Below are 15,685 nucleotides of genomic sequence, written 5' to 3'. Positions count from 1 at the left end.
CGGAATTCCCAAGAGAATCCCTTCTCATGGGAATTCTGGAAAAAAAGAATCATTATGTAGCTTGTTGTAGTATTAATTACTTACAAACAGATCAGGATATTAGCAGTATATATTAGCAGGATATTACATGTATGACACTCATGGGCAATGAAACTGTTTCACTCACAAAATCCCGACACCAAATAAATTACGCAAAATTTTTAGTATATTTCTTATTTTAATATATATTTCTTTAACACTCATAATATTTACGTATTTAATTGGTATGAGTAATTTGATGCTATATCACTGGAAATTCTTCATTGCTCGTGAGTATAATATACAACAATATGGGACGCCCTCCGGCTAGATGGGGTGACGACTTGCGAAAGGTGGCTGGTTATGATTGGATGCGGAAAGCTAAAGATCGCATCCAGTGGCGTGCTTTAGAAGAGGCCTACGTCCAGCAGTGGACTGCTATAGGCTGATGATGATAATATACAACATTACAGATATAAGAGTGTATATATATAAAAAAAATACAATAGCGGGTTTGTTTTGCCGCCCACATCACGCGCCGCCAATAATGGCTCGCACTAACGATAAGTATCTGGATCTTACATTAAGTAGGTGTAATAGCAAGCAATGTGGATAATGGGAGTGTAATATACGGCCACTGTTTGTTTATTTTTACGGTTGGCGGCAAATGTTAGTTAAGCTTAAAGTACCTATACAATATCTGAATATTTTTTTTGTACGTAGTGTTTTAAATTTAACGAAAATATTGACGACCACAGCAGAGTGGGACGCCCTCCTGCCCGCTGGACTGACGACCTAAGGCGGGTATCAGGTAGTGGTTGGATGAGGAAGGCCGAGGACCGAGTGTTATGGCGCTCCTTTGGAGAGGCCTATGTCAAGCAGTGGATGATTATTGGCTGATGATGATGATTGACGACCACTCTCCTCATTAAAAAGCGGCAATAGGGCTCGCGATCTATCATCAGTACAAATGTACAAAAAAAAAAAAAAAATCTTTATTTCTTTAACAATGTTTGGGCAAATTAATCCTAATCCTAACTAATATTATAAATGTGAAAGTAACTGTGTCTGTCTGTCTGTCTGTCTGTCTGTCTGTTACTCTTTCACGACAAAACTACTGAACGGATTTGAATGAAATTTGGTATACATACGGTCTAGACCCTGGGAAAGAACATAGGCTACTTTTTATCCCGGAATTCCCACGGGAAAACTTTTTAAGGCGAAGCGAAGCGCGCGGGAACAGCTAGTCAGTAATAAATGGAATCACCTTTTAAGCATGAAATGCCTGTGCCAGGTGATCCCGCTCCTTCATAACATCATTTATAAGTGCTAAGGTACAAATTATTGCTAAATAAATAAATACAATAAAAAGCGGCTCGCTTGCGAGTCACCTCTGACTACCCCTTCGGGGATAACAGCCGTGAGCGTAATACGCATTCTGTAGACAGATTTTCAGAAGTTTTACCAGGAGTATTTCAATATGCTACATATTAGAGATTGTGATGCAGTCTTCATAATATATAAAAATAAGTATTTGTCAAGTATTTGTACACATACATATCACGAGATCGGGCTGAATAATATTTAAAAGTACTGACATGTAAAATATTTAATTCCTGTTCTGTTTCCATTACGTATGAGTAGATTCTCTTGTTTCTGTACTCGAAACTCTGAAGCTAAAATAAATTCAGGAAAAAAGTGTCGGGTTTTACATTTTTACATAAAAAAGCAGCATCAGCAGCAGTAAAGTGGAGATGGGCAGGGCACCTGGCATTAGGAGAGTGACTGGACCAAACTGGATGAGAGTAGCACAGGACCGTGGGACTTGGCATAACATGGAGGAGTCCTATACCCTGCAGTGGGTTGACATAGGCTGATGATGATGATGATGATCTGCTATGGTATCAGTACTTACAGCACCACTGCTTAATAGTACATTATTGGCCCAGGGATGAAACCTGCTTATTTAGACCCCGAGGCGGGGTTTAATAGTGGTTTCAGAGCATGAGAGATAAAAAAAACAGTTTTATACTTTTAAAAACTGTTAATTATTATTAAATTCTTTATTGCACAAAGTAAATTGGTACAAAGGCGAACTTAATGCTAGCAGCATTTTCTACCAGTTAACCTTTGGTGATGTTGAAAAAGTGATTGGTAGTGCTTAAGGCTTTGAAGAAAGAAGATGGTTTATATTGAGTACTTAACCGAAATATTAATATCTTAATATGTACCTATCTATACAATATAAATATACACATGATACCTAAATAAATACATTACATACATACATAAATACATGCTTACATAAAATTACTATCATCATCAACATCACACAGATAGGGATCAGTTAGGCAGAATGTTCTGCTCTTGGAGCTCTTCTGTTAATCGGTTTATGTTTACTCGGATTCTTAATGAAATAGAAATACACTCACGGGCAATGATAAAGTTCCAGTGAGAAAAACACCAAATTACTTCTAAACTGAAAAAACTAACTTATTGACGCCGTCTGCGATGTTTAAAGTACATTTAACAGCGCATCAGAATATTACCAATTAAAAACGTAGAGATTTTGGTAAAATTTCCTATAAATGGTAAAAAAAAAATGGGGTTATTTGGTGTCAGTATTTTGTAAGTGGAACTGTTTATTTGCACGTGAGTGTATTATAATAAATGCAAATGTAAGTATTTCGGCTTTTATCACAGCAACAGAGGACAGTAAAATATTGGCAATCAAACGGAAGGGAGTAAATTACCGAACACAGAAGTTGACGACCATTTTATGATCTCCATCCGAAATTAATACGCCTCCATCTTGAAATCCGTGACGTCATCATTCATCAAGATTGTTTTATTATGGATGCGAAATGGCAGATATTAATTATTCGCACCTTACTTGTTTTGGTGTACTTAGTTCAAGGATACTCCTATTATGTAAGTTTTTTTTTGAATGTAGAATGTTGCACAGAGCTTCTTCATCTCGGTAGAATGGGTCACAGTGTATGGTAACATTCTGAGGCGCTGTTAAATGTACTTCAATATTGCATACGGCGTCATTAAGCTAGTCTTTTCCGTTTAGGAGAAATTAGGTGCCGTCACTGGAACTTTTTCATCGCTCGTGAGTGTATGCTAGTTCTTAAAACATTTTTACATCACACTAAATAGCTGAAGAGACAAAAATGAAGAGTTAACATTATCATAAAAGGTTCGCTCTCGTCGCCATTTTGAATATATCCAAACTAATGCATTTTTCGCGTCGCTGCCGGCCTGCATTATGTCCACAGTCTTACCCCCTTATTCATAGAAAAGTTACAATACGTTTTAACTAATAAACTGTTTTGTCCCTCTCTGTCAAAGAACAAATTGTTCTTTGTTGGAGAGGGACAAAACAGTTTATTAGTTAAAACGTTTTGTAACTTCTCTATGAATAAGGGGGTTAGAGTTAAGTTCCATTTTTAACCCCCGACACACAAAGAGGGGCGCTTATACGTTTAACGTCTCTGTGTGTTTGTGCATCTGTCTGTGGTAGCGTGGCTCCAACACGACTAAAACGATTTTCGTTTTTTTTTTCCAGATCATGAAAATGGCATTTTTTTGGAAACCAGTGCATTTTATACACATTTATTTATTTATAATATACTTTATTGCACAAATAAAATATATAAGTGTACAAATCACTGGTGGACTCAATACTACAATCACGTTCGACTAGCCAACCTACAGGAGCTACAGTAAAACCAATATTTATTTAGTTAATACTTAATGTGAAATCCAATACTGTCATTGGATAATCTGTTATTGACTTACCTAAACACAATCAACACCTACATAGCTAATCAACTTATAAAAACAAAAAAGTTTCCAATTCCTAGATTTTCTCTCGGTGTTGATACCTATGCAATGCATACGAGAGGCCACAGGGCTGGCGGCCAGCATTGTGTGGCCTGCGGTACACTCTCATTTGCACTTTTATCCCTTGTATAGAGGCGAGTTGGGCGAGACCAGTATACTCTGGTCGCAATATAAGCGCTTTGCTCATTCATGCATAACAGTAGACAACGTCCAATATGGGTGTATGGTGTTGGACCTTTAATAATGCTTTGTGTGATACAACTACGTGCAACATAGTATCTAAAATACAAATAAAGCGTTTGAATTTTTTCAGTCAGCCTTCTATGCTTTTTTTCCTTCTGTAACCACATGAATCTGACACCGAAATAAATTTTCTGTTATAATTGTAATCTTACATAACTGAGTAGATAAATGTAGATTTCAGACTTTTCAGAATTTGAAGCTCCGTCGTCTTCTAACAAACATAATACACAATCCCAATATACCTAATTACCTACATCTGACTTTTTTCGTTCACCGGCTAAAGGTCGTATGGCTGAAATTGCTTCAAGAAATATGGCCGCTATTTTGTACTGTTTTACTCTCAAAATTTATATTTATTTATGGCACAACTAAATTATTATTAAGTTAATTTATTTCAGATAACTTGATCCAAATACCAAATGGTCAATATTAAACAAAACTAACAATTAAAGATAAATACTTAAATTATTTCACAATAAAAATATGAAAATGAAGAGAAGGCTCATGTTGTTTTGTTTAACTGTGAAATGATTTAAATCAACAAAATGTATAATTACATTTGCATTGTCATAAAAGGATTAGGTTCATCATCATAAACATCATGAAAGTATCATAAATCCTTGCATAACGGGCGTAATTCACATCCCCCTGTAGGTAATTAACAAACAAGATACATTTAATATCACTGAAAGCATGTTTGAAACGTACATTCATAAACTGAAACATAAAATACTTACCTACTTAGTTATTGATGAATTGCCGTTTTTAACCGATGTTTTTTCTATGTTTTTTTTATGTATGTTCACCGATTACTCCGCCATTTATGGACCGATTTTGAAAATTATTTTTTGATGTACTCGTAAGTAGTGGGTTGAGCTCAGGCGTGGTCCCATTTTTTCTTCAGAATTTTATTGGTTTTTTTCTTTCATACCTTCAACCAGAATACGGTGATCCATTCATTTGATGTTTAGTATCGAAGAAAACTCCTTAAATTTCATGAAAATTGGTTTAGTCTTGAATATTGGTGGTACTTTACCCAAAATGATTATTATGTTACGCATCTCAAATTACTAACAAGTATTTTCTTGCTAATGTTATGCAGATTTTTTCTTGATTTTTTCTCACACAATATTGTTTCTCACACAGCACTTATTTTATGTATTGCACCATTACTCGTATTTTAAATACCTAATTGAAGTTTCTGAATTCCATAGTATGTCTGTGACTTATCCCATTTTACTGCCCTCCGAGCCGACTTCAAGTCAGTTGAAGTCTGTGGGGATTCATTAGTTAAATTGCTTTTTCCTGGTCCACTTGATTGCACACTCCAACGGATGCCATTTCATAATTCATTCCAATAATGGCAGTTGTTTGTTAAATAACTCTATTAATTTTATTGATGGGTTTGTTGAGTTGTGCGCGGTTCAAATGAGATATTCAAATTCAATGTGGAGATAATGAGAACCGCTTGGCATCTACAGTCCACTTATAAAGTCGTGAAAACGGAAGTGGATCCTAACTAATTGTTTAAGATCGTATTTATTCGATCTGTTATATTTATTAAAGGACAAATCCGTTAAAAATCCATACTCAATCGGTATTTTATTTTTAAAATGTATATAAAAGTAAGTAAAATAAGTGATGATCATAAAAAGTCTTAGCAAAATCGCACTCTTTGATGTCAGGACTTTATAGTTTGACTGTAAATACACATCGCGTGAGTCCGCCGATGATATTCTAAAACGAAGTAGATGCATTGACATTGCAAAAGAAACGTCTCGACAAAATAACACCCCGCTTCTAGCACTGAGCACTTATTTTGAATTAGTTCGGTTAGATGTTTTGAGACTATTCATAAAACAGAACTGTTAATTTATAAGAAGAGGCTTGCAAGCGTCACATATGCTTGAAGTTTGACTTTCGATGATGCTTACAAGCCACTTGTAAACTGGCATTTCCTTACCTATATTCCTGGGTGATATTTATGGATGAAAAATCTTATAAATAACTTAAGTAAACAATAAATAATTATATTTATAGATAATTTATCAGCAAGCATGCTTCGTCATAATTACTTAGTCAAAAAGTCCACCCCTGATCGTACCGGGCTCAAAGGTCCCCATTACACTGGCTGCATTGCCACGCTGAATAGCAAGTGAGATTCTGGGTTATTTATTATAGCATACGTATAAATATGATAGGTTCACGTGTAGGTAAGTTCCCTACACAAAGTGATTCGTACTACGTAGTAATGCCGTAATCCCAGATTGAGCTTTCGGAATGATTTAATCCGCGTCTGTCACAGCCTCCGAGTTGGTTATGCGACATTTTGGATGCGAATATTATTTGTAATTATGGGTAGGTACTTTAATCGGATTATTTTTGCAATGACCAGAAAATATGAGTATACAGGGTGGTGCAAAACGGTATACTAAGCCGAAACCAGCATGTGCAGCATGTTATATCTAAGCTGCACATGCTGGTTTCGGCTGCTTTAGTATACCCTTTTTGCAACACCCTGTATATAATATATATTGCTTCGTTCAATATCTAATTATGAGTAATATTAAATATACCTATCAAAGAAATGTAATCGTTCTTCCGGTTTTCAAGCGCAGGGTCCATCAATCTTACAGAATAATACTGATGTAGGCTCGGAAGGTTCTATTGAATTTAATTTTCTCCAAGGTATCTTTAAGGATCTCTGATTAATGATCCCGCTAAGAATGAATGAAGATTTATTATTTTATTGTACAATTTAGAAAATTAGTTACGTATAATTATTGGTGAGAGCTATTTCCACCACTCAACCTTCAAAAGTTATGTTTTAAAAAAAAAGAAAAATTGTAACTAAATACACAAAACAAACGCTCATTTGTTAAAAACATAAAAATAATAGCCTGAAACGTCGCACCGCCTGAAAAAGTTTTCCTCGTGAGAATTAACGGATAAAAATTACCATAATAGTATAAATGATTTGGTTAACGCTACCTGCACATAACATTTCATGAAAATATGTACAACATAAGCGTGGAGGAGTTTCATGAAAATCACATCAGTAGTTTTTACGTCAAAGAGTAACAAACGCCCATAATAATATGTATTATAGTGCCACAAACTTATCTGTTCCGGTGACAGCGAACTAAATTGATCCATATCTCATTACTTACTAATGAATTGTATATTTTAAAACATTAGATGGGTTTATTAACACCGCAAGAGCCAAATAACAATACGAGCAAACTTAAAATCTTATAGAATTAAGAAATATTAGAGATTTATTTGAGCTGTCACCGGAACAGATAAGTTTGTGGCACTATAGTATACATGGATAAAAACTAGGCATATCCTGTAGTATTTGTACAATAAATTATATTTTGTTGACAGAATCGTTCTTGAGAATGTCACTCCCTACCTCTCTACCAACAACAGCCAGCGATGTACTATAGTTAATTTATCACACTGTACATTGCTACTTGTTCGCGACGACCGCGCGTTATTGCCGCACTATAACCCGCGATTTATGTGGCCGCCAGGCGTTCTTGCACCGCAGCGTGGTAAATATCTCGGCAGTAATACTGTTCAACACGGTGAGATAGGGTTAATAGAAAAAAAAGTGAGGAAAAATCTTTGTAGGTCCTACTGTTGGCAACAATTAATATTTGTCCAGCGCTTTAATTTTGATGTTGATTTGCAAACCTCCAAAGTACAGGGCTTCTGAATATTATGTAGGTAAGTTCTCTGAAAAACGGGGGTAAGTACTTAGGTATTTTGTATTCCATAACTTAGTGGACGTACAAGCAAGCAGCAAATGCTTGGTGTTCCAGCTAAGTGGGTTGTATTAGCGGTACATTGCATTAAAGCATGCAGCGTTCACCTGATGTTGCGCTGAATTCAGGATCTCTCTCTACCCTAGTCGAAATGTTCTGTGTGTTATTTTCTGTATGGTCGAAAGGTAGAGCGAACAATTCGTAGGTCGTAAGCGAATCATCGAATTCTAATAGATTTTTTGTAACACTAACGATATACCGTTATGACTACTTAAGTACTCATGCTCGACTTATGATGATAGGTTCTCAATTCGTCTGTGTGTATGTATACATGTTTTTTTGTAGTATTAAATAAAGATAAGTAGATAAAAAAGGCGGTAGTTAGGTAATTTTTAAACCAAAACCAAATAAAAAACTCTTTGGTTTCAGACAGAAATAAATGTCTTGCAGGATATACCAATAACTTTGGCCTTGGGACCTCTCCTGTTGTCATATTTCGCTTTCGACTATGCGTTCGGCTCGGGCGGAAAGCGTATAGCGTAAGCGTAAGCGTTGCATAGCGTATTTAACTACATTAGCTATTAGCTGTGGCGCTCACATAGTTTCGTTTTAACTAGCCAGTAATCTTGTTAAATTTATTAGAGCTCGCAGCAACCCACCTTCCAGCTACCCTCATATTTACTTAGTTATAATGAAGTCCTAAGTCCCGTTAAATGAAAAATAAAATACTTGCCAATGAAACAAGGATGCAGCATTGCATCTTTGCAAATCATAATAATAATAATGTCCTCCTAGCCGAATTTCGACCACGGCGGCCAATCTCAATTGAGATCAGCCATCTACGCAGGAGTAGATTATAGTGCCCAAGTGTGTGCGCAGTACACAGGAGCACTCTCTGTTCCATCACTCTCATAGCCCAATGGGACGGATTGACCGACACGACTGGAGAGAGCTAGGCGCAGGACCGACTGCTTTACATGCCCATCCGACAGCATGGATCGATTCACTGTTTCGGACATCAGGTGATCAGCCTTCTATGTCCTAACCAAACTTAGAACCACAATTTAGAAACACAAATTGATGGTCCCACCCGGGAATCGAACCTGGGACCTCTGGGTCATGAAGCGAAGCTTCTACCACTAGACCACAGATGCAGTTAAATCATAAGCAAAGATCACGGAATATTCTAAAAAGAAAAGGGCTGAAAGTTATAGAACAGTCACTGTATCAGGGAGGTCACTTTAGCTTACGATAAACTGCTATTGCTGCTGCTAAACACGATTCTATCTCGGTGTAAAAACTCGCAGTTCCCATGCTGTTCGCATGACAGCTCTGGTTCGTTTTTTGTTAAGCTAGAGAAACCCTTTAGGGCGGGCGGCGGCAAAGAGCGAACCATTCACGATTTTAATTAAAAATCCTGCGCTTACCAGCACTTCCCATTTCCTTACACATTGTTGTGGCGAAGCAAATAAACTTAATCTCTTACACGTAAAAGAAAGTTAATTGAAATTGGTTTGAATTGAAGCCGCCGTTGGTTTTAAAAGTCGATCGGCGGAGTTGGGTTTGTTTTATGTTGGAACTTGACGGTTACTTTATAGGAAAGAGGAAATTGTGACCTCACGGCGTAAATTATTTGAGAAATTTTGTTTAAAAAGACTTTTTTATCATTACGTACTTATATTGATTTTACGAACTGATAATTTAGGAAAAAGTATATGTTATTTTAGTATTTATAGGTACTTTCTGATTTCTTAAGTACCTACCTATAAATGATTTCTATTCTTCTATTCTATTCTATTCTACCTACTCACAATTTTATATACTTACAGTGCAGGTCAGTAAAAACATAACAGTCTTCACATAGGTACCTATTTCCTGAACAAAAAAACGTCAAAATGTCTTCATTAGACAGTGCATAAATCACACTTCTAGCGAGGAAGACAGGCGGCTGTCCTTTGCATTTAAATGTACTATTACTCAGATAATTATTCCCTCGCAGACCGGTCCTGAATACAGAGTGTGGTACAATAACCTCCCACAAGACACGGTCTAATGCGGGACGAATGGGACTCTTGCTCATTGCTGACCGCCTGGTACAATCCGTGACGTAGCTGGGTCTCTTACTATTTAGGTAAGCTCTAGCTAACATTCCTAGTAAATGGAACTCTTGCTCATTTCTGGCCGCCTGGTACAATTCGTGGCGAAACGCTGGCTTTCGTACCATTTGAGTAAACTCTAATTCGTAGTTTGTAGACTAGACATTTCGACGGATATAGTCCGTTTTTGTATACTTGTACAGAGTCTGTATGGTACTGTAAAAAAATATGTTTGTGAAAATACACTTGTGCGTAATTTCAGGTCAATAATAACAAAACCTTTTTTGCAAAACCATGAGTTTTCTCTCCCAGAAAGTTATTTATTATAAGTTTTAATAACGGGATCACGTGTCGTAATTGCGGCTTTAAATTGGTTCTATTTGCACTCAGACACGACCCGGAAACTTACTCAACTTATAACCTCTATTATTATTATGTTAGGTATGCCTTGTTATAATGTCGAATTGTTGTTAGGTTTTTTCATACTCTAATTGCTGATAAAGTCAAAGAGCAAATGTGTATTTTATAAGTACTATTAAGTACTAATACTAACCGGGGAAGTATTTTAAGACACTAATAGCAATCGTACGTATCGGCTTAGTACATACCAAATTTCATCAGAATTTTTCCGTCCATTGTCACGAAATGCAACAAACATCCATAATTTTTACTAACTATGTACAAACTTTCGCGTTAATGCTTAGATGATTCATGATATTATTAGTAAGTATGTATGACAAAAACCTTGATGGCCCCTCAAACAGAGAATCGATGTGAAACAACGCCGCTCTAAAATCGCATTTCTCCTTTTAAAGGCAACAACAAAACTAAATTAAAATATCTTGTTTACAATGGTGTCTCACAAAGACTTTCATCAAGAAAAATGCTTTTCCTCTAAAGAAGCAACATTGCAACTGAGCAAACAAGTTTTCCGACTAATATTACTATTATTATTGCAATAACTAAACGAGACATTACAGTGTGTAAGATAAGAGAAATACAAATAAAATGCAGCTCCATCCCAATCCCCAAATTGACTTCGCATATTGTTTAGAAATCGTTTGTATGGAAAACAGGGCTGTATTTAGTGGTTGCCTAGGTTTTTTTAAGTTATCTAGAGGCGTTGCAGAAGTATGCGCTCACCAGCATATTTTGCGATTATTTTTTATAATTAAAAACAATAACATTATGTAAATAAGACTTAAGCACGTCCAATAACCCCCCAATAACTGGAATACCTACAGCGGAATAATAAAAGGACGTGCGTTGAGTAAAAAATAAGAGATGAAAAGGTTACAAGGTCCCCGACATCGGCATTCGATATTGCTTTCATATCGCTTATGATATGCCCATGCCGTCCCTTTCTTATTGTAATCTTGCGCTAGGAACACAGGGCTGAATTTTATTAATGCTCAAGTAGAAGTCAGATCAATGTACGGTCAGGTGCAGAGAAACCTGACCTTCCTCTCATAGTAACAATGCTTCTAACTGGGGTCAGGACTTACCTACCTGAAGATTAGTCTATGAATGAAGTCAATATTCGGTGAAAATTTACACAAATTTGTATGGCGCGGAGCTAGTGCTGCGCGTATACCGCTAAGTGGCGACTTTCCCGTGCCATACAAATTCGCGTTCACTCGCCACTTCTCGAATGAAGTAAAAACCCGCACTCCACCTGCTGTAAGGAATAGGAGAGTCTACTAGCGGTACGTGCTCTAAACTACCTCAGTGCCATACAAATTTTCGTATTTTTGACTGTTTAACCGTTTTGAATCCAGGGTCAACTCCGTGGGCGAGACACACTTAATAGATTTTTAATTGTAGAGTTAACTCGCACTATGGGATTAAGACCAACGAAATAGCAAGAAGTGAATCTCCTATCTCTTATAGCTAGTATTAGTTTATTTACTTCTTTGAATAGTAAGGTACCTTCACCATCATTAAGATAGTGACAGCTCTGACAGATAGTACCTAGGTATTTCTAAAGTAACAACTAAGAACAGCAGGGCAATCACGAACAATATAGAATCGAATGCGAGTGCGACTAGTGGCAACTTGACAGCACTTTCGAACACTTTTTACCTATAAAATTGACAGTTGTCGAACTCGCATTCGATTCTATACGTTAGCTCGAATTTTCGTGATACGGCTGCTGGAAAAACCCTAGCTATCCTCCCTTGAATATGATGTAGGTGAGCACTACATAATTATGACCTAGTTTGAAAAATCGGTCACCTGTACCTTTATTTTTGCCACTTACTTAATCCTCTATATTTTCCTAAGAGGTCGGGGTGAATTTGTGAAGTTTTAATGGTATTTCTCTAAAACTAGCGTGGTCGTTGGCGGAACGAAGCTTAAAGCTCAGTATAATGTTATAGCCAAGGAGCCAACCAACCAAGAAAGATTCAGGAAGTGGAAACCCGACGTCGGTAACTAATTATTTCTACCTGAAATGAAAGGTGACTCTCGTGTCATAAACAAAGATTAATAAACGTTATATAACCTCTAAATGGGATTAATACCCACGAAGTTATCAAAAATGTTTGCTGAAACAAGTTAATTTGAACTAACTAGGTACGTAAATGTGTTTCTGATTCGTCTACAAATACACAAACTATGATGACGAAATTTTCAGATGCACATTATTGTAGCATTTAGCTGCAGTCTGATTAAAACAACATAAATAACAAAAGCCGAAACGAAACAAAAATTCCGACAGCGCATAAATCAACGCGCTATTTATACCGACCAGCGGCTCGTGACGTCACGCCGTCAGACAACCGGAAAATGTCTCCTTTATCAGCCGCTGCTCTCGAACCTAAACCGCTGAAATATCTCCCATATTTCCCCATTCGCGACACGGCAGGAAGGAAACCGGCGGAGATAGCTGAAAATATGCCCCCAAGTAACTTAAGTCATTAACACTCGGCTCGTAAAAGCTGGCGATTTCAATGCGACTTCCATCGTCGGCCGATTATCCATTAAATAAATTTAGTTGTGTAGTGATAAGGCGGGCGGGCGGCGGCGGCGCGGGGGCGCGGGGCGGGCGGCGCCGCCGAGTCGCCGCCCGGCAGTGCTCGCCCCGCCGCCGCCGCCGCCCCGCGCCCGCCAGCGCGTCTAATTATACACGACACACGACCGAGCTGCACATCTACTCGTAGTGAAGTGTACATCCCAGTTTCTGTGACTCAGTTCGAACCCCGGCCCCGGACCCCGCGACCCGTGAGTACCGCCTCTACTCATCATTACCACTTTCCACAACTATTAACGGCCATTTTAGAAAGAAAACACTCAACCTTGGCGCCGTATCTCTGTGACATGGCGACAGTAATGACAGACGGATCTTGAAGACCTTTCGCGACAGAAATTAAAGGTCGAGTTAAAAATAGCGGTTGAATTCATGATGGGGCGATTCCCGGTGAACTGTTGTGCTCCCGCTTGATGATTAATATTCAGCCCGAGAACGAAAACAAGCGTCCCGAGATCCGTGTCAAGGCTCAGACACACTGCTATATTAGTTTTAGCACCGACGTGATTGGGGCCCGTTGATAATTAGCCATTCGGGCGGAAAATTTCAAACCTGCGCTTTCCGACATTATTCATAGCTTTAAATGTAAAACCGTATGCCGCAAATGACTGCTAGACTTATGAAAATTTGATGAAAAGCTTTATAAACTCAGAGGATATGGATAATATGACTCAGATTAGATCAGAATGTATGCAAATATGACTCAGATTAGATAAAGAGTAAGTATGCTACTCGTAGTACGTGATCTACAGAATAATTTTAAAATCAAAAAAGAGAAGAAATTCTTTTCTCGTCGAAAGATGGCGATAGCTGCTTGTAAACAACTGTCAACTAAACATTCGTTTCTTCTTTGTGCTTTTATTATTGGAGTGTAAATGCCATCCGGAGGGACATTATATCTAAGTATCTGTTATTTGTGGTGTACCAAAGAAAAGCATAGTTTGATGATAAATGATAACAGTTGTTGACTTGTTGTTGATAATGTTTCCAATAATCTAATGTGTAGATCAGATAGCTTTTCCACGAATAAATGGTTACAGTAAATATTCTGAGGTTTCACAATAATACTCTACAGTCTTTGATTATACTTTATGTTTAGGGAATCTAAGGAAGTTCGTCTTGTATTGGACATCAGATTTCCAAGATAAGGTGTAAAATCTGTATTTAATGTTATCCTTAATAGGAACGCCTTAGCTAAGCTATACGACATGTGAATTTAGTCAGGTTGTTTTATATAATGAAAGTCTACAGTATATTCACTCACGGGCAAAGAAAAAGTTCCAGTCAGAAAAGCACAAAGTTTTTCCGAACCGCAAAAGGCTAGCATAACGATGCCGTATGCAATATTGAAATACATTTAAAAGCTCGCCAGAATATTACCAAACTAGAAACGTAAACATGTTGTTTAAATTTCCTATTAAATGTATAAAAAAATTAGGCCATTTAGTGTTGGAATTTTGTAAGTGGAACTGTTTTTTTGCACGTGAGTGTAATAGAATAGTCACTATAATTCAAACCTCTATGTACTGACAAAACTTATACATACTGACACCTATATAATACTAGCGGCATACGTCCGCCACACCCTACATTTGTTAAAGTCCGGTGATTACTCTCCGTCACTACCCACCCGCAGCAACACACGCAACCTCAAGCATCTGCTTGCGGGGCGATCTCGAACCTATCTCAAGTCGATCCCTTATCACCAGTCAGAGGCAGCGAAGGGCTCTCTATAGGGGATAAGCAAAGAGGTTGGGACCGCAAAAACTACCGTATGCATTAGTATATTATGATTGCATACGGCTTTAGGGTTCCGTACTAGAAAAGCCTTATACAGGGTGTTAACTTTGTTGTCCGTCTGTCTGTCAAGTCAAGACCTTTTATCTCGAGAATGCATACATACATACATTTGCTCACGACTGTAATCCCCGAAGAGGTAGTCAGAGGTGACTCGCGAGCGAGTCAACCACTTTTCGCTGTACATTCGTACTCACGAGATAGGTGGCGAGCCGTATCGCCGAGAATGCTTAGGAGTATTATACTATGTGTTGTTTTTCGAACCCGACAAACTTTAAGAGTGGATTCTACGAGTAATTTAATCGAGAAAAAACCCCCATATTCTTATGGTGATGTCATGTGAAAAACCAAAGTAGGTTTATTTGAATTTTTTTGTTGAGTTAATTTATAGGGACTTATTTCCATTACTTACCATGATTTTCAAAACCAAAAACTTAACTCTAATTATTGTTTCTTTGTATTCAATTCATAATTATGTTTATTTGTTGAACATTTTCAATGCAAACGTTAATCTCTTATGAATTTTATATTCATTCTCATTATTGTTTGTTCATTAGTACGACGCCACAAAAATATTTTCGACCACATCACAGACGGTTGCGGTCTGGTTGATCGGTCAAGTGATTCGCTGCTTGACAGTTCGGTCAAAATTCCATTAAAAATATATTTATTATTCACCATTTCGACACTTTTCAACGAGATTCGCTCCGTTTTAAAATGTTTTATGATGCCATGGAAAAGGTAAAGAGCGATACTACGAGAATATGCATCGTGTGTCGGTGTTTGGTATGCGATATTACAAATATCGAAATATTAAAATATCACTTCTCACTCGGAAGCACCTGCAATATAGCTTACAGTTTGTTACATTACGCCTCAGTACA

At 37.4% G+C, this 15,685-nt stretch overlaps 1 protein-coding gene across 2 annotated transcripts in view; it reads left to right on the top strand.

Moving 5' to 3' along the window:
- Positions 1–13,029: 13,029 nt before the first annotated feature.
- The window catches only part of LOC105383672 (receptor-type tyrosine-protein phosphatase kappa), a 128,468-nt gene continuing 125,812 nt past the window's right edge, over positions 13,030–15,685 (top strand). For both annotated transcript variants that reach the window (XM_048627876.1, XM_048627874.1), the window contains exon 1: positions 13,030–13,198. The gene's annotated coding sequence lies outside the window, so the exon portion shown is untranslated. The remainder of the gene's footprint in view (positions 13,199–15,685) is intronic.

The sequence above is a fragment of the Plutella xylostella genome, chromosome 19, assembly GCF_932276165.1.
Source record: "Plutella xylostella chromosome 19, ilPluXylo3.1, whole genome shotgun sequence".
Lineage (NCBI taxonomy): Eukaryota > Metazoa > Arthropoda > Insecta > Lepidoptera > Plutellidae > Plutella > Plutella xylostella.
The sequence above is the reverse complement of the archived record's forward strand: the minus strand, read 5'-3'. Positions and strand labels throughout refer to the sequence as shown.